This window comes from Lepisosteus platostomus, chromosome 8 (assembly GCF_059453375.1).
Source record: "Lepisosteus platostomus isolate fLepPlt1 chromosome 8, fLepPlt1.hap1, whole genome shotgun sequence".
Lineage (NCBI taxonomy): Eukaryota > Metazoa > Chordata > Actinopteri > Semionotiformes > Lepisosteidae > Lepisosteus > Lepisosteus platostomus.
Genome location: NC_142618.1, coordinates 23732477 through 23754075, shown reverse-complemented (window position 1 = coordinate 23754075; position 21599 = coordinate 23732477).

The following is a 21599-nucleotide window of genomic DNA, read 5'->3' as shown; positions in this document are numbered from 1 at the left end:
TGATGACATCATAACCTGTCAGCCACTGTGATTTTGAGGTTTAAAAGATTCTGGACAACACGGTCCTGGCTCACTCCCATCAAGTCTGAGTAGCCTGACAACATTACCTACTATGTGACTGCAACCATTGCTGATAAGGACATTTTTTTAAGTCAACAGACCAAGAGAAATTATCCATACATAAACATTGTCCTGCCCAAAATTCTCTCTGCATCAAAATAAATCTTGTGCCTTCGAAACCAATTATTATTTTACTTAATCAACAATATAATAGTTGGACTTTTTTTTCAACAGTGTTCAGAATATTCACTGATAGAGCTGCAGCAGGGATGAACCAAGTTCTAGACATACCCATCTTACTTTCTGCCTGACCCGAGTCAGACGCTGTGCACAGACAATTTTTTTTAAAAAAGACACGTTCAGCAAAACACTAACTTCCCTGAAGAGCAACTTCGGCAGCAAGCTAAGCAATGTTCTCTCTCTCTGTGCCCTGAGACAGAGAGTGCCTCTCTGGAGATTGGACAGCTGTGATGAATCCAGCCCAGCTACATCTTCCAGCAGTGTTTTCAAACTGCTCTTCTTAAATATGATCCTGCCAGCATCTCAATCAGATTAGTAAATTTTGATATTCACACTATAAACATTGGAATAAAATTATTTGATTGATAAAGTTTAGTCCACATCTGTGAACTTATATTTACTTGTCTTTAAGTATACTAATCTTATTTACTACAGTATATGAGACTTACAAGGTAGACTTACAAGGTAGAAAATAAAAAAATTTTTTTTAACTCTGATCCTTTTCATTCTCATCTTGAGAGAACAATCAAAAATGTATATCATAACATTAGTAGATCAATTGATATATACATTATTCCTATTGTTGGTTTGCTATACATGTTCTGATGTTCTGATATCTTATTATTAAATTGTTATTGTGTTTGATTGATTCCTACAGTAACAGCCCTCAAAACACTCACAATTTACTGATAATTTGTGTCTCTAAATATCCCTGTGTGTAAAGGTAAAGGTAAAGGTACTGCTACATTGTGGTTGAATTTTCAAGTTTTAAAAATGTGACACCAAAGTTTATACCTTTGAATCCATTGTTGCACTCAACACTATTGACTTTTGAATGACAGTTATTGAAATTCTTTTCAGTAAACTTTTATTTGGAACTACATATTAAAGGTTGAATGGTGCCTCTGACAGATTTAATTCAGCTATGGTAATTCCCTAAATATAAATGCAATATCCATCTGAGCTGTATATAGCCTGACAGCTCCCCTTGCAATGTCAATACTGTCATCCCTCTTGATGAAGAATCTTAGTGTGTAAATGTAATTTTTTTCATAGCTGCAGTGCTAATGTGTATTGCTTTCCAATACACTCTGCTAATTCTTTAAAAGAACCAAATTCTAAGCTTAATAAAGGTAACACAGTTGAAGACCTGGTTCACTCCAGGTTCATCCAGTAATTACTGGTGTGACAACTTAAATCGCATGCTGCTTCATGGCTCAATGTTGAGGTGGGCAAAGGTGAAAATTTTCAGTCTTTAACAATCAGATTGATGATGATTATTGTAATTGAAAATGTTGGCTACTCTGATGTTTTAGACACTCTCAGAGTTGAAAATGTTTAATTTAATGTTCAATTTTTTCTAGGATATGGCTCACTGGTACTGAGCTTTACAGTTGGCAAAATCACTTAATTTTAACATGGATGATGCTAAGATCTGATCTTCTGGTGTAGTAGAATTCACCACTGTCTACTCAGTGGCACTGTGAGGCTCTGAAGCCAATTGTGCCCCTTAGTGGCTGTGATTTAATCTAGTGAGGACAGAGTTAGAAATCCTTAGCACATATCAAGCTTTAGAGGATGTATACAGCTAATAGTGACTAAATAAAGATATCAAAATTTATTAATGGAGTATTATTTGGACATATGTGCCAGAAAATGAGCTTCCCAACACCACAGGAATATAAAAATGATTAAAAACAGGTCATGTTTTTCCACTTGTTAAGTTTCAATAAAAACGTTGTTATTCTTGCATTTGTTTCAGAATTACTTGATCTTTTGAAGCTAGATTTACAGTAGATAGAATCCTCTTATAAGCCGTGAACAAGAACAAGTATTGAATGTGAAACACTCTTAAATAAGACTCTTTACATTATAATTTAATATACTGCTTTGATTTTGACTGATCAACAGTTAGGATATACAGATGCAGCCATTCAAAGTGCGCGGTACAGACACCGCAGTACAGATACCGCAGGTATGATGACACGCGATACCGCGGTACGTGATTGGTTGACCGACAGGGGCACTCGTGGTCCGTTGGTCTGTCGTAGAAAGACTTACTGTAAACGTCTTTACTGTGCCCATTGTAGATATTGAATTTTACCACTGAAGGGAAATCTTAGTAGCTGAGCATAAAAAGAATAGGAGCATACTGTAACGCGTGTGAAGGCCATAAACGATATTAATTTTGGAACGTAAACATACAGTATATGGCTGGTCTTGGTACTTTAAAGAAAAAAATACACACCAGTATTCCATTTCTCCCTAAACATTGTAAGCTTCGAAGTCTTTAACTAACGTGATACCGGAGTCAACAAGCATACTTTTAGAATTTGATTAAAAGGGAATATAATATGGAATCGCGTATCTAAAGAATTTAATAACGGTATGATTATATCCGTGTACTGCGGCAGGCCTGTGTAGGGCTGTTTCGCCTGCCTGATCATGCGAGCTGTCTTGTAGCCTACTGGTCTAGGTGCGTGACCACCAACTGGCAGGTTGTGTGTTCGAATCCAGCTGGTGCTGGACTTTTATTTTAACAAACATTTCTTCGGAAAAATAGGTAAGCGATATTATGGACAATCAATTGACTTTTATATTTCAAAATATCGCAACATGATCGATATTTGCGATATTTTGAGCATATCTTCCCTTCTGACAGCGGTTCCTGCTTCTATTGTGTGTGTGTGTGCAACAGTAAATTTTTATAGAGAAATGGAGGCTGGACAGTATGCGTTACAATATAAACATTTATATTGATTTAAATCGTGTTCTGATTTAAATCGCAAACGCGTGTTTAATTATGTGTTTTTTAATCATGATCAGGCTAATGCATTTCTACATTTTCTGTATGAACCAGCTTAGAGGTTCATACAGAAAGACAGCTTGTGTTTAAATTGAGTGTAAGGTAATTTATGCTTCTAAAGTCATGGTCAGCATTGTTGTACTGTGCTGTACTGTGTCACATTATTTTATAGCGTTTTTATTGCGTTATTAAATCCGGTGGCGCTGTGTTAGTTTCCTGACTCACATTATTTAAACTGCGACACTGATCATTCATCTCTAAATAAACTTTATTTTATATAGCGTTTTAAGCGAATAGGTAATTAGATTGCTCATAAACCTAATCACTTTTTCTACATAAACACAGCGTGATTGCTCTCTGAAAATGCTTTTCCTTTATTTTTAAAGTAGGCTCAGATTTCAACTATAGATCGTATTATTATAAACTTTCTTGGAAAAATGTATTTTATGTAAACCATGTTTGCTATTAATTCATTTAGGGCTAAAATACGTTCATTGTCTTCTAATCGAGTCGAGTTGACATTGGAAGCCTGCCACACCCGGACCGTTAAACCAACGCATTAGCACGTCAAAGCCCATTGAGCCAGTATTGGCTTTAGTATCCCCCCCTTCGCCCCTCAATTCAATTCAATTCAAGGTGTTTTATTTGCATGACAGATGGGTACAAGCAGTGTTGGGTACTGTATGTATATTGTAACGCTTACGGCAGACAGGCACTGTGTAGGAGCCGACGCACCAGAGCAGCGCCTGCAATTTTTATATTTATAACTTAGTTTTTAAAATTAGTCAAGCAATACGAAGCATCTCCTTTTACTTAGTGCCTGAGGATACTGCAACGCGTGTGAAGCCCATAAACGATATTAATTTTGGAACTTAAACATACAGTATATGGCTGGTCTCGGTACTTTAAAGAAAACATACACACAAGTATTCCATTTCTCCCTAAACATTTTAAGCATCGAAGTCTTTAACTAACGCGATACCGGAGTCAACAAGCATACTTTTAGAATTTGATTAAAAGGGAATATAATATGGAATCGCGTATCTCCAGAATTTAAAGACCAGACAATCGCAAACTCGTTTTCAATAAAATTATTTTATTCATTCAGCAGTTTGTGAGAGGGACATCCAGCAGGGAGAGACACACACACCGGTTTTCATTGACAACATTGTTTTTTTTTCAATTCCTCTTGTCTAACAGGAATGTTTTGTTTGTGGACAGACTGTTAGACAAGAGGAAAAGACCGCCTCCTCCTACGAAGCATTTCGTTGATCCGATCACGAATTCTTTTCCAGTCGTACGCAGCAAGGGTTGAGAATCTCCGATTCACCATCGTGAATGGTTTCCCGGAGATTGCAAGGCAAGGTACTTTTGCCTCTGGACCCATCGAAATTTACAGACGTGGTCCACCCCCAGTAAATTTCAAAAGTCACAAGATTTCGAAACACGAGGGCGGCGTAGCGGTCGGCTCTTGCTTTCCCGTCTATGCCGATGCACTGCAAGTACAACCCCCCCTCCATCTCCTGGGTGATGGGTAGCAGTTGGACATCTGGGAGAATTATTCGTCCCACTGGCATCTGTGAATTCCGCTGTGCTTCCTGGGGGGAGATAGCCGGCGGGGACAGCATCAACAGATTCCTGCGCGGTGGTGAACTGAGAGGCCGGGATGGAGTGTCCTGAGGCGATGTGTGCTCTGCGGGGGGCAGAGCTTCCGCCAGGCATTGCAACCTGCGCGGCGGGGAGAGGCACTTTTCGGGAGACAGCTGCTCAACTGTTTGACTGCTGGAACATACTGTCTCCTTCCTCTGCATTTTCAGGAGTGTCTCTAGCCTCCCAATCCTTCCCAGTAATGCATCGTACTGCTCCCGCTGCTGCCGAAATGTCTCCATACAGGTGCTGCTTCTACAGGTTGGCACCCTGGCCAGTGGCCGAGAGCAGAGACCCACGGCCTGTGGCAAAATAACATAATTCATGTAAGAAATACAGTCACACAGTAGTATTCATCAGTCGCGGAACAGAAGTCAAAATAAACTTTTCTTTTTTTCCGTCTTACCGCTTTCTTTTTTACTGTCCTGGTGGTAGATCGTTTCGCCCGTGCGGTGTTTTCTTGAAGAACAGGCTACGAAGAAATAATTATAATTGAATTTAAAATTCAAAACGGCAATAATACCTTGTAATATACGCTGTAATCGCGTATTTCAGATTAAGTCTGCTGTATTTGCTTACCCTTCGCTCTTTGGAAGCTGGGGCGGCAGAAGCACCCCGTCTCTTCCCGTAAAAGGTCTTGGTCTCCATACTGTACTATGGTCGCTGTAGTGCAGGTTCGCAGTTTTTTTTTTGTGATGGGAGCTCACCCAATCCCTTGGTGTCTTTTATGCTATATTCACATGTACGGCTAGAGTGTGTTCATTGTCTTCCAATGAAAGGCGGGTGCCTTTTGCCGAAGTCGGGAGACATTGGGGGCTTGCCACACCCGGACTGTTAAACCAACGCATTAGCACGTCAAAGCGCATTGAGGACCCGGGCGCAATAGTTGTTTTGTCCCTTGATTTACTGATCTGCATTAATTAAATCTTGTCAGTCAGGTCTTTTTTTCTCTATTTCAATTGTCGTTTACACATGCACGACTTTAAAAGCTAGCAAGACAGGTTTCGATTCACATTAGCTGGCGAGCCTTGTTAAAAAAAACAATGACAATGTAACATGCCACTGTTTGTTCATGAACAAAGTTATACTGAGACTTCCTTAGATAAGTCTTAGATAAGTAAATTTTTATTCAAATAAAAATTTGAATCTCCTGCGGAACACATTCCATAAGAATCAGCGGTTCTACAACATATATCGCCTTTAAAGGTGGCTTCTCAAAACGCTTTACGGGATAAAAACAACCAGAACAGCAGCAACAACAATATTGTATTTCATTGCACTTTGAAAATTGCATTTGAGCACGGTTTTTGACTTTCTTAAAATTGCATTTTGGGCGCGGACAGCACATACAAGGGTTAATGAACTGCGCCAAAAAATTTAAAATAGTTTTCTTTAGGTGTGAGGGTAGGAGTGGACCGCAGCAGGCATAATCAGCAAACCAGGAAAACAAAGAACAGGACAGGTGAGATGTGTATCCAGAAAGCAAGTGATCAGAAAAAGGAAATGGTGTAACGCCCAGGTTTTCGACCCAATTGTTTTAACTTGCTAATGCATCAGACACATTTCCTGGCGTATTGTGTTTTAAATAAAATAGGAGTGTCTTTCCCTGGCATTAGCTCATCGGTATGGTGTAAGTTTTATCTGTACCATACCATACAGTATATAGGTACAGAATTCAAGCTGCACCACTGTATCGCTTTGGTAAGGGGACGGACAATGACCAAAATCACGAAGACTCTCTCACACCAAATAATGAGGATGAAAAGAAATGGGAAGTCAACACGGGACATTGTACAGCAGTTGGCTTCGATGGACATCTTCGTTTCTGAAAGCACAGTGAGACGGCATTATAAAGGGGAGAGGAGGCAAAGAGAATCTAAACCGAGGACGATTCAAAGGTAAATAAATTTCTAAAAATACTTTTCTTGCATGTAAATACAACTACGCACATTATTTTTAAAACTAACTGCTGATCTCTTTTTTTTTCAAGTCCTATTGTGCGAGCTATCGACAAACTGACCGATGAAAATGATGAGCTACCGGCGATGCAAGTCCAAAGACGGCTATGGGCTGACCTCGGTGCGAATATAAGCCCGACATCGATAAGAAGAGTACGCAGGAGGCTTGGATGGAGATACAGAAAAACCAACACATGCCCCATGATAAGGCTAAAAAACAAAGAGGAAAGACTCAAGCAAGCGCTCCAATGGATTGAACAGGGGGAGGCATTTCAGGATGTACTTTTTACCGACGAAACAACAGTGGCTCTGGAACAGTTTTCAACAATGGCATTTTGCAAAATAGGGAGACATGTGGACAAGCCAAAGCCCAAGCATCCACTGAAGGTTCACATCTGGGGGGGTATATCTAGAAGAGGCCCGGGACCACTTCTTATTTTCGAAGGAATTATGGACCGTGTATTCTTCGAGGAAGTCGTGGTCACACAGCATGCTGCCCCATATATCAGGGAGCAGTTTGGATCAAGGCACCGTCTCTTTCAAGACAACGATCCGAAACACACAGCAGCAAGGGCGAGGCTTATAGCAGAAGGAGTGAACTGGGTGAAAACTCCAGCCGAATCCCCAGATCTAAATCCGATAGAAATGGTTTGGCATTCGTTGAAAGACTACATTCGGAAAACCGCTAAGCCCGTCACAAAGCAGGAACTGATCGATGCGATCTATAAATTCTGGGAGGAAGAACTGACCGAACAAAATTGTAACAATTTTATTAACAGGCTGTTTCGTGTTCTTCCTAGGATTGTTGACCGGGGCGGGGGACATTCGGGAATGTAAGTCAGAGAAAGACAGTCTCACGTTCGATAATTATATTTTCTTTCTTTTCTTTCTTTCATTATTTCTTCGTAGCCTGCAGAGCACACACCGCCTCAGGACACTCCATCCCGGCCTCTCAGTTCACCACCGCGCAGGAATCTGTTGATGCTGTCCCCGCCGGCTATCTCCCCCCAGGAAGCACAGCGGAATTCACAGATGCCAGTGGGACGAATAATTCTCCCAGATGTCCAACTGCTACCCATCACCCAGGAGATGGAGGGGGGGTTGTACTTGCAGTGCATCGGCATAGACGGGAAAGCAAGAGCCGACCGCTACGCCGCCCTTGTGTTTCGAAATCTTGTGACTTTTGAAATTTACTGGGGGTGGACCACGTCTGTAAATTTCGATGGGTCCAGAGGCAAAAGTACCTTGCCTTGCAATCTCCGGGAAACCATTAGTACGATGGTGAATCGGAGATTCTCAACCCTTGCTGCGTACGACTGGAAAAGAATTCGTGATCGGATCAACGAAATGCTTCGTAGGAGGAGGCGGTCTTTTCCTCTTGTCTAACAGTCTGTCCACAAACAAAACATTCCTGTTAGACAAGAGGAATTGAAAAAAAAACAATGTTGTCAATGAAAACCGGTGTGTGTGTCTCTCCCTGCTGGATGTCCCTCTCACAAACTGCTGAATGAATAAAATAATTTTATTGAAAACGAGTTTGCGATTGTCTGGTCTTTAAATTCTGGAGATACGCGATTCCATATTATATTCCCTTTTAATCAAATTCTAAAAGTATGCTTGTTGACTTCGGTATCGCGTTAGTTAAAGACTTCGATGCTTAAAATGTTTAGGGAGAAATGGAATACTGGTGTGTATGTTTTCTTTAAAGTACCGAGACCAGCCATATACTGTATGTTTAAGTTCCAAAATTAATATCGTTTATGGGCTTCACACGCGTTGCAGTATGCTCAGGCACTAAGTAAAAGGAGATGCTTCGTATTGCTTGACTAAGTTTAAAAACTAAGTTATAAATATAAAAATTGCAGGCGCTGCTCTGGTGCGTTGGCTCCTACACAGTGCCTGTCTGCCGTAAGCGTTACAATATACATACAGTACCCAACACTGCTTGTACCCATCTGTCATGCAAATAAAACACCTTGAATTGAATTGAATTGAGGGGCGAAGGGGGGGATACTAAAGCCAATACTGGCTCAATGGGCTTTGACGTGCTAATGCGTTGGTTTAACGGTCCGGGTGTGGCAGGCTTCCAATGTCAACTCGACTCGATTAGAAGACAATGAACGTATTTTAGCCCTAAATGAATTAATAGCAAACATGGTTTACATAAAATACATTTTTCCAAGAAAGTTTATAATAATACGATCTATAGTTGAAATCTGAGCCTACTTTAAAAATAAAGGAAAAGCATTTTCAGAGAGCAATCACGCTGTGTTTATGTAGAAAAAGTGATTAGGTTTATGAGCAATCTAATTACCTATTCGCTTAAAACGCTATATAAAATAAAGTTTATTTAGAGATGAATGATCAGTGTCGCAGTTTAAATAATGTGAGTCAGGAAACTAACACAGCGCCACCGGATTTAATAACGCAATAAAAACGCTATAAAATAATGTGACACAGTACAGCACAGTACAACAATGCTGACCATGACTTTAGAAGCATAAATTACCTTACACTCAATTTAAACACAAGCTGTCTTTCTGTATGAACCTCTAAGCTGGTTCATACAGAAAATGTAGAAATGCATTAGCCTGATCATGATTAAAAAACACATAATTAAACACGCGTTTGCGATTTAAATCAGAACACGATTTAAATCAATATAAATGTTTATATTGTAACGCATACTGTCCAGCCTCCATTTCTCTATAAAAATTTACTGTTGCACACACACACACAATAGAAGCAGGAACCGCTGTAAGAAGGGAAGATATGCTCAAAATATCGCAAATATCGATCATGTTGCGATATTTTGAAATATAAAAGTCAATTGATTGTCCATAATATCGCTCACCTATTTTTTCGAATAAATGTTTGTTAAAATAAAAGTCCAGCACCAGCTGGATTCGAACACACAACCTGGCAGTTGGTAGTCACGCACCTAGACCAGTAGGCTACAAGACAGCTCGCATGATCAAGCAGGCGAAACAGCCCTACACAGGCCTGCCGCAGTACACGGATATAATCATACCGTTATTAAATTCTTTAGATACGCGATTCCATATTATATTCCCTTTTAATCAAATTCTAAAAGTATGCTTGTTGACTCCGGTATCACGTTAGTTAAAGACTTCGAAGTTTACAATGTTTAGGGAGAAATGGAATACTGGTGTGTATTTTTCCTTGTGATATTTTAAGCTCTAGTTGAATGATAGGTGTCGCATTTTAAATCATTTTCGTAGCTAGAAATTATGAAACGCCCTGTTAAAAGCAAGGAAGTTTTTATGCCCCGTTGAAGGAAAACAAAATGCCTGACAAAGTATGGCTTGGACAGATTCCAAGTGCTTGTACAAATGTGCTAAAGAAATTATACTTTGAGTATACAGCTTGTCCAAAGTCATCCATTATTAATACTATTAGTAATATCTTCAGTAAAGGCTTTGATGCATAAATATTTCTGATAAAGGTAGGTTGTGTACTTTTGTCCAACTGAGCAATCTTGCTTTCATAATATATACCAACATTTTAATGACTGATGATTAACATGCTGTAATACACAGTTCAAAATTAAAGGCTCAAATGCTGTACATGAGAGGTTAAGCTCCCCCTGGCGGTTTTACAAGGCGACGCCGGATAGTTAGTCACGTGACACACGTGAAACGCGTGATACCGCGTGATACTGTGACACGCCCACCGGGGTATGCCGCGAAATACCTCACCCATTTTGAATGGCTGCATCTGTATATGATATATTTATTGTGGATTGTGAGGAATTATTTATACTGCTACTTCTGTTTCTTAAGGAAAGAAATCAATTAAATGACATTTGCTTCTGTGTAGGTTTGGTTTAGGTTAGGTTTAGTTTAGTATATATTTTGGTGTCTCTGAGATCACAAAATACTTCCTTATGGTGTGTATTTCAAACAGATATTGAACATAGCAGTCAGAGAATGTAAGACTTGTATTCTATAATACTATACTATATGATACTATAATATTTTCCTGATCAGAACAAAGACACAAAGACTTGACTGGGATATGTGTTGACCCCAAGTAAATCAACACTATATTTTTTAAAGGATGAGAGTTTATAGGAAAGCATATTCATGAATTATATTTATCTTTTGTTTTGAGAATTTGTTCTTTCAGTGCTCTGGTTTTAAATTTAATAAACTCAGGTCCCCAGAGACAGCTCTTAGTGTATGTGGTATCCTAGCAACAAGCTGAGTTATGGTACAGCTAGAGTTCTGAAACCTAGGAACAGGCTAAGAGGTGCTCTGAATTTCTAAGTGCCAATGTTTATAAATACCATATTAAATGAATCACTTTGCTTGGTGCAGTACTAAACATTTTTAGTTTTTACTAAACAGAAAAACTCAAATGAATATAAATATACATCAATTAGAAACTGAACATAAAATATCCAGAAAATTGCATATTTTTAGCATGCGAACATGAGACTAGACTTAAATGCATGAGTATTGTCATGCATTTAATACTTAAGCAAAAAAATGTAATCTGTATCCATGAAGATGAACTTTTTTCAGGCTTTCAAAATTCTAAAAGACAACCCTGCAATGTTCCAAAAACATAAATTATGTTTAGAAACATTCTGTTAACTTCAATATTATTAAAATAAAAATGGGGCATAAAATACAGGTAATTCTTTGCAGGGAGATATTGAATAGTTCTGAATCACATTGTTGAGGCTTACTTTGTGGGATTCTATAGTAAAATGTTTCTTTGATCATCAAATCACCAACAGCCAAAACAGGCAAGATGATTGAATGTCCTCTTCCATTCTAGTGTTTGATGATGTATTGTTATATCATTTGACTCTGCAAACCAAAACCCAGTACTTTAAAGGTACAAAGGTTAAATTTTTTATAGAGAACCATTTTAGGTCAAACCAAAATCTGCTTTTCCTAGGGGTCTCAATTCACAAATAATCAAAGTAATTGGTAAATGAAGACAGAGTTCAAAGAAGCTGGCATATGTACTTTAGCTAAAGCTGGTAGGCAACAACATAGTGATTAAATGCTTCAGACGCTGTCAGTGGTAGCTAATGAAGGTAAAGGCTTGAGAAGCTCACACTGGGAAATGGGAAAGATCTTCTTAATTGAGCTCAACAGCAGCAACAAACAGTAGCAGTAACAAACATCAGCAAAAAAAGCTGATGACACAGTTTTTTGCACGCATCAATGTGGATTGTGACTGTGGTGCAGAATAGCCAATGAAGCAGGGGGTATCTGACTCTTATTAACACCAAAGCTCACACAAACAGTGAGGGATCATTCAAACAACTGGTTACAGGCCAGCATGATGGCTAGCTGATTAGGTATTGTTTTAGCCTTGAGCAAGATTATTACACAAATCTCAGAACAGCTGGTTCTGTACAGCTGCTTCTGTAATTTTATGGTTGCAGCTGCATTATCTGCTCCTGGAATTTTTAAATGACCTTGCTTTAGGTTGGGTGATGGTGCTTCATAGAGATTGACCTTGTGTGCTTCAGGCATGACTGCTCCCGATATAGCCAAATGTTTCTGCTTGCCCTTTCACTACAAATGCTGAAAGTCCATTGTCTGAATCTGTTGTTAATGAGGAAGCATATCATCTCACCATTTCCGATTTTGTATTTATTGTTCATACTTTTGCTACTTTAATGTTTCCCCATATTGGTTTCCTCTGGGTGCTCCAGTTTCCTCCCACAGTCCAAGGACCATACTGATAGGTTAATTGGCTTGTAGAAAATGGGTATGAGTGTAAGTGTCTTTGTGCCTGTGTGTGCCCTGCGATAGACTGGCATCATGCCTAGGGTGTACCCTACCTTGTGCAGATCGTTTGCCGGGATAGGACCAGCACCTCCAGAGACCCCTGAATTGGATGAAGAGGTTAGAAAATTGATGTAAAACTCTATACTTAAGTGTTTTAAAAATCATCTGTCAGGTGTTTACTCAGTCTTGGATTTCAAGATATACATTTTTTCAAATATTATTTGTTGCTCCTAAAGTGCTTGCTAATCCTTCTAGTTTGGCAATTGCAAACTTGACTCGTTTACTAACTATACAAAACGTAGATTTGATAAACATAGATAAAAGCTAAAAATGTAAAATGTTTATGGAGAAAACATGTCAAACAGACAAGGCAATGGTGATCCACAGTTTTGCCTCTATTCCTACTTGCCCTCTTATGGGCAAACCTGAATGATCTGATTCAGCACAGTCCTTATATTTCATCCTGTCTGTTCATTCCTACTGATCAAATGTCTGAAACCAAGGTGGCTACCTTCATCTTTGTTTGGTACCAAGGTAGTTCTCAGTTCATTTTAAAGTCAGTTCAACCAAATTATGCAGTACCTGATGAAATCTGGTCTAAAAACCTTCTGATAATATTCTTTGCATTTCAAATAGTAAGCAGATTGTTTTGTATTTACTTTTTTAATATTAATGTACCTTGAACAACAAAATACTGAAATAAAGTCATGTGATTTTATAAAAATCTCATATGCCTAGTATTTGAGTTGAGATAAAATTGAGTTGATTAAGGATCTGCATTTCAGAAGCTATTCAGAAGCACATGGTTTTAATTCAAGAGCAGAGAAAGTTACCATCCTACCCCACTTGATAAATGGAGATTACATAGCTGCTATCAACATTACTGATGGTACCATCTTTGTAAAGGACATTGCTTGGAGAACGCAATGGCTTGGTTTCATGATCAGTGGACCAATTTAAAGGAATCAGAAACCAGCTGTGAGAGGCCAGAAAATATACTGGAAAACTGAGGATGATCCAGCTGGTCCATCTGTATAATTGTTTTTAGACTGTAACAACTACAATACGAGAAAATCCAGGAAGAAATAATATGTGAAAGAGCAGAATGACAGTAGCTTGATGTCTACATTAAAATGACCTATGTACATGTTTGGGAGCTCTTCAGATATAACATGGTGAGATCTGACAGATCAAATTCCTTTCTGCTGTAGACCAGATTAAATCTGAGGTGGCAGAGAACCTTCACCATTGAAGCTTATTCTTTTGATAGACCTGATGGAAGACAAAGAAGAAATGTTCTTTTAGGTTTTATATTTGACAGTTGTTCAAGCTAGTGGAGGTACTGTATGGTGATGAAGGAAGGAATCTGCATTAACATAAGATTGACTTTGATGGGGCTTAAGGGTAAGCTTACTGTTTAACGATACATTGACAAAGTCCTTCACACAGCAAGCCAGCATGGAAGTAATTATTTTCCACGTAAAATTTTGGACAAAGCAAGATATTACTCAACTAAGTATTACTTCTATTGCATACAAAATTATTAAAATAAGTATTTATCTGATCATAAATGTTTTTGAACAAATTTAAAAAATCATTTTTTTAACCTGCAAAAGCTTGTGTGTTTAGAAGTTATGATGTTGCATCTGTCGTCTTATATGTTTTTGTTAAATAAAGGTAGGCAAGCTATTCTACTGACCGTGTTTATCTGAAGCAGCTAGTAAAAAGATAAAGAGGATAGTTAATCACAACAGTAACGACAGAGACATAAATTACATTTTTATTGTCTTCAAAAACAGTGTAGGAAGAATTATCCTAGTTTCAAATTGCCAAAGGCCACACCCAGAAATTATTTGACATCATGAATTGTGCTCTTTATCCTCTTTTTAGTGGTGGTGCACCTTCGGTCAGTTTCCACTGCTTTCAAAGACTCTGTTCAACCTAATTGTGGTATACTACACAACCTAATTGTGGTATGTAATGTTATTTCTGATAAAAAAGGATATCAAAGGTGGTCTGTTAAACTGTTATACTTTAGCCTTTGGAATTTCATTTTAATTTGTATCTTTATTGCTATTCTAATGGTTTTCATTTCCTTATGTTGGACAAACCCTATTTAAATAGGAGATTAATTGCTGGGCTTTATTTGTTTTACTCACCTTTTTGCAGAGAATGACAAAACATGCAAGCAATCTTGGACTATTAATACTTACATACTGTACAGTAGGAGGATGCAATGTTCTGGTTTGATCTAATCTCATATTTGTTGTTTTAAATAAAAACGGCTGAGACATGATTTAAATTGGTTAGCTTTTATACTGACATTGGAAACCCCAAAATAAATTAAACAGACCTTTGTAAGGATGATGCAGTATTCATAATTCCCCCAAAATTAAATATAAAATATGAATTTGGATATTGTTAGAAGATTTAACATATAAGAAGGATATGAAAGATCTGAAAGAAGATTTAATCAAATTTCCAAATCAACTAGAGAGAATATTTTTGGACATTCTGCTCTAAGGAATATTATTTTAAGCAATGTATTTTGTACAGATGCAGCCATTCAAAGTGCGCGGTACAGACACCGCAGTACAGATACCGCAGGTAAGATGACACGCGATACCGCGGTGCGTGATTGGTTGACCGACAGGGGCACTCGTGGTCCGTTGGACTGTCGTAGAAAGACTTACTGTACTGTAAACGTCTTTACTGTGCCCGTTGTAGATATTGAATTTTACCACTGAAGGGAAATCTTAGTAGCTGAGCATAAAAAGAATAGGAGCATACTGTAACGCGTGTGAAGGCCATAAACGATATTAATTTTGGAACGTAAACATACAGTATATGGCTGGTCTTGGTACTTTAAAGAAAAAAATACGCACCAGTATTCCATTTCTCCCTAAACATTGTAAGCTTCGAAGTCTTTAACTAACGTGATACCGGAGTCAACAAGCATACTTTTAGAATTTGATTAAAAGGGAATATAATATGGAATCGCGTATCTAAAGAATTTAATAACGGTATGATTATATCCGTGTACTGCGGCAGGACTGTGTAAGGCTGTTTCGCCTACCTGATCATGCGAGCTGTCTTGTAGCCTACTGGTCTAGGTGCGTGACTACCAGCTGGCAGGTTGTGTGTTCGAATCCAGCCGGTGCAGGACTTTTCATTTTTATTTATTTATTTTTTAATCGCGTAACATAAACATATTACCATATGCAAACTGTACTGTATACAGTATGTATATGTATATTTAATGTCTTAACTGTGCCCGTTTAATTGAATTTAAAAAAAATATTTAACACGAACATTAAGCTGCTTACATCTTCCGCCTGAGAACAGTCACCCGTTGCTACCCAACGCAGAATGGTGATTGGCTGACATCATCTGACACCCCTCTGATTGGAGAAAAAAGACGTGCTGGTGTGCTATACCAGGAAGAGGATTTCTTTCAATTCTAAACGTGTATTTTAAAAGTTTAAGAAGTAAAAACCTTACAGCGTACACAGATTTCTAAACTGATCAGGATCGTTATCTTTGTCTCATGCATAATAATGTTCACCACTCTGTCCAGCAAATTAATAATAAACTTTATTTTATATAGCTTTTTAAACGAATAAGTAATTAGATTGCTCATAAACCTAATCACTTGCTTTTTCTTTTTATTTAGGCGCAGATTTCAACTATAGATCGTATTAGTAATAACCATAATAACAACCAACCAACAAAAACAACCATATAAACATAATACCAACCAAAAACATAGATAACAACCACAATACAAAATCAAATAATCAAACCATTTTACACTCGCAAAGTCCTCCAATTATCATAATCCCGCCCCTTATGCAAAACCAAACCTTCCTCCCATCCCAGTTTATCCTGTTTATCATAAACAAAATCCACCTCAATTTTCAACATAAAGCATTACACAAAATCAATACCTCAACACTCCATACTCAACAACGATAATTCACAAACAGCCAGAACATGTAACTACACATTCCCAAACATACCTACTTTCCATAGCCCCGCCCCTTATGCAAAACCAACATCCCTCCCCTGTTCTCTCTCTCCCCTGGCGGTTGTAATTGTTTTTATTTTCAAATAAATTTTAGCAAAGTCATGTATTTTAAAAATCTTAAGATTTTTCTATTTATGTCTTTATTTAGTGGTTTCATTAGTGACAAAGGCTAAACTTTCTTGGAAAAATGTCTTTTATGTAAACCATGTTTGCTATTAATTCATTCAGGGCTAAAATATGTTCATTGTCTTCTAATGAAAGAAGGGTTCCTTTCGCCGTAGTCGAGAGCCTAGCCTTTAACTAGTAAGTACTGTATTTACTAGGTTTTTGAGGGGGGGGGGTCTTTCGCTGGAAATCTCGCCTCCTACTTTGAAAATACCCGTGAAACCGGTTCAATTCGTCACAGCCAGCACTCCTGCAGAGAGTTGGGTTGTACTTGCAGTGTATACAGTACACGCGTTATGCTCTTCGTTAATGTTTGTGAAGTTTTATTTAATCTCTGAGCCATACTGATTCTTCTGGAAGCACACCAGTATTCCACTTTCTCCCTAAACATTTTTAGGATCAGAGTCTTACATGTGGTTATTTCGAAAACGTTTGTACGTGCTCCTTCTTACCATGTTACTGTTTACCGTTACTGACCATATTAAGTTTAAGTGCCTGTGGGCACTTTTCCTGTCCGTGGGGGGTGGACCGTCTTTCATTAGAAGGTTAGTCTGTTCTACTCTGAGAATGTAGAGGCGGTGGGAAGTGCCCGCGGTCATTTAATTAGTATTAAAATCTTAGTTATCTTTCTAGTTCACAGGTTTGCATGCATAATTTAATTTTGAAAGCCACTGAGACATCAGGTACTACTGTTGTATTTATGAAAAAGAAACAAAACAAAAAACATACTAACAACTGTGCCATCCTACTCCTTAGTTAATACATTTTATTATTCATAAACAGTTAACATTGTTAGCAAAATATTTTGAATTATATTTAACCCTGTTTTTTCTTTAGTTTTGTATTTAACTTATTATATGATAGTCAGACTTAATGTATATTAATGTATATTTGAACAATGAAAATATATTTTTACAAGATTTTACATTAAGCACTTAAAATTAATATGGTTAATAATAGTAAACTGTAACATGCTGTAACAAGATCGGTTAAACTTCGAAGAAAATCCTTTCAGAGAAAATGTTTCAGGTGTGAAGAACAAACCTGTTCCCACACACCCTGCCCCCACTACCATTAGAATATACACAAACATTTTAGCGTTTCATTCTGAGCAGAAGACCCTCACACCTGAAGAGTGCTGGCTGTGACGAATTAAACCGGTTTTACAGGTTTCAATCACAGATTGGGACTCAGTAAAGTAACACACAGCGCCACTGGATTTGATAATACTGTACCTAACCAAAATCCGCAATATGGAAACAGAACCTGTGTAATTGTTGATAGATGATGTACTCGTAACATTTTTTCAAGACGAACTACAACATTTAAAAAATGACTTGTATGTACTTGATATCTCTAATCAATCCACGGGTTCCAGCACAAAAGGAAACTAAAACGCATACCGTTTAGCGCTTCTTATTAGTTGCTCAAAAGTAATTTGACCGTATGAAATGCATAATATAAACCTAGAAACATATACGTGAGCAGTACTTAAGCACTGTAGTATCGGTGTTAAGACATACCTCTCAAATACTGTAAATCAAGTTAAAAATATCTCAAGACCGATTCTGGTCGTAATGAAACCATGTTTCGTGTATGTTTTCTTTTTCATCTTGAAATAACTCATTTCTAAATACCTTTTTCACTGTTAACATCTTGTAGCAACTTTGCGACAAAATATACACTCTGACAGTTCATCCTGCTACCAACATTAAATAAAACAAATCTTAAGATTTCTATATTTATGTCTTTATTTAGTGGTTTCATTCGAAGCTTACAATGTTTAGGGAGAAATGGAATACTGGTGCGTATTTTTTTCTTTAAAGTACCGAGACCAGCCATATACTGTATGTTTATGTTAAGATTTCCCTTCAGTGGTAAAATTAGATATGAATATTCAATACTTAAACGGGCACAGTTAAGACATTAAATATACATATACATATTGTATACAGTACAGTTTGCATACGGTAATATGTTTATGTTACGCGATTAAAAAATAAATAAATAAAACTGGAAGGTCCAGCACCACCATTATGTTTATATGGTTGTTTTTGTTGGTTGGTTGTTATTATGGTTATTAATAATACGATCTATAGTTGAAATCTGAGCCTAAATAAAAAGAAAAAGCAAGTGATTAGGTTTATGAGCAATCTAATTACTTATTCGTTTAAAAAGCTATATAAAATAAAGTTTATTATTAATTTGCTGGACAGAGCGGTGAACATTATTATGCATGAGACAAAGATAACGATCCTGATCAGTTTAGAAATCTGTGTACGCTGTAAGGTTTTTACTTCTTAAACTTTTAAAATACACGTTTAGAATTGAAAGAAATCCTCTTCCTGGTATAGCACACCAGCACGTCTTTTTCTCCAATCAGAGGGGTGTCAGATGGTGTCAGCCAATCACCATTCTGCGTTGGGTAGCAACGGGTGACTGTTCTCAGGCGGAAGATGTAAGTAGCTTAATGTTCGTGTTAAATATTTTTTTTAAATTCAATTAAACGGGCACAGTTAAGACATTAAATATACATATACATACTGTATACAGTACAGTTTGCATACGGTAATATGTTTATGTTACGCGATTAAAAAATAAATAAATAAAAATGAAAAGTCCAGCACCAGCTGGATTCGAACACACAACCTGCCAGCTGGTAGTCACGCACCTAGACCAGTAGGCTACAAGAGAGCTCGCATGATCAGGTAGGCGAAACAGCCTTACACAGTCCTGCCGCAGTACACGGATATAATCATACCGTTATTAAATTCTTTAGATACGCGATTCCATATTATATTCCCTTTTAATCAAATTCTAAAAGTATGCTTGTTGACTCCGGTATCACGTTAGTTAAAGACTTCGAAGCTTACAATGTTTAGGGAGAAATGGAATACCGGTGTGTATTTTTCCTTGTGATATTTTAAGCTCTAGTTGAATGATAGGTGTCGCATTTTAAATCATTTTCGTAGCTAGAAATTATGAAACGCCCTGTTAAAAGCAAGGAAGTTGAAGTAAAACAAAATGCCTGACAAAGTATGGCTTGGACAGATTCCAAGTGCTTGTACAAATGTGCTAAAGAAATTATACTTTGAGTATACAGCTTGTCCAAAGTCATCCATTATCAATACTATTAGTAATATCTTCAGTAAAGGCTTTGATGCATAAATATTTCTGATAAAGGTAGGTTGTGTACTTCTGTCCAACTGAGCAATCTTGCTTTCATAATATATACCAACATTTTAATGACTGATGATTAACATGCTGTAATACACAGTTCAAAATTAAAGGCTCAAATGCTGTACATGAGAGGTTAAGCTCCCCCTGGCGGTTTTACAAGGCGACGCCGGATAGTTAGTCACGTGACACACGTGACACACGTGATACCGCGTGATACCGCGTGATACTGTGACACGCCCACCGCGGTATGCCGCGAAATACCTCACCCATTTTGAATGGCTGCATCTGTATAGAGTTGGTGTCCAGTTTAGTACCCCAGACATCCAGGGGTCATTTTCATCAGGAATAGATGTAGCCTTAAACATCTTACAATACCTTGGGACATACAGACCATAGAGGCATGGTTCAGGGATTAACACAGTGTAGTGTGCTCTCTGAAGGCACCAGTTCTGTAGGGTTTGGGCATTTACTGGGACAATTATTAATTGTAGCAGTAAATCACAAAATGATTCTTTTGATGGCCTTAGAATCCAACCATGCGGTATAACTCAAACAACGCACACACACAAGTACTAATACACGAGGATACATTTATTAATACATAGAATATGCATATAAACCTAACAGATCTTATCGAGAGGGTTATCAGAATACAAAAGGTATATATTCAGTCAGTTACGAAGAGTTACACATATCAAGAGGACATACGTTCAGTATATCATTCATTAAGACCGTTTCGTAAATGAACTTGGTTATAACTTCTACATTAGATACTCAAAACAAGTACATAACTCTTAGGAATTAAATTGATATCAACTGGTTGGGATAACAATTGAATTCTTGAGCAGTAATGCAGTGAAGTTGAATACTCATCCAATCTTTGGGGATTCAGATCTCCTGTGGGCTCTCTGGCTCTGTGCCAGGCTGTGCTGTGCAGCTTGCGACGGTGCGCTGCTGATGTTCACTGACCGGCTAGTTAGTGTTGGCTTTAACTAGCAAAGTTTGTGCACAGGAGAAAAGATGACTGTGGGTCCCAGCAAGTCAGGAAGAGGACCGGTTCGTTCCTGATGAAGAGCTAGTTCTGAATAGTGATTCAGCTGTCCACAGTTCTGACCTGTTCACGAGGCCTGCTGCTGGTGCTAACCTCGGGTGGATCCTCTGGTTACTCTCTGGCAACCTCCGCTCTAGACTCTTAGAACAAAGGCAAGTTCTGGCACTCGGACACACTGGCCGTTCCGTGGTTGTCCGGGCTGAGTCTCAGGATGGACAGGAGGCGCGCTGTGAGAATGTCCTGCCCTTGGGAGCCTTCTGCTCCTGGGTCGTCCTGCCCTGGAATTCTCCTTTGAATTCCCTTTAGAAAAGTCCACAGAATGGTCTACTGAATCCCTCAGGCCCTCTGTGTTGCCTGTTTTTACATGGAGGAACTTCAGCTCATTCATTGGCTGAAAGTTCCATGGGCATCAGAGTCCCACGTGGGTTACTCGGCCCTACCAGTCCCTGATTGGTTGATCAAGGTGAGATATGAGTCACTTACTCCTGACACTTAGGAATGCAGTCCAGATGTCCATCTGGCACTCCCTAGACAGATAGGCGCCAATGGATGACCATTGATCATGATAGCCAGGCTTAGCTAAGTGCATCCCCCTTTGGAAGCTGTCCCTTATCAAAGGAAACCTTAAATCAGCCTGCATGAATAGTTTCTCTGTGGCTGCACCACAGAGATGAACAGAGATGGGGCCTCA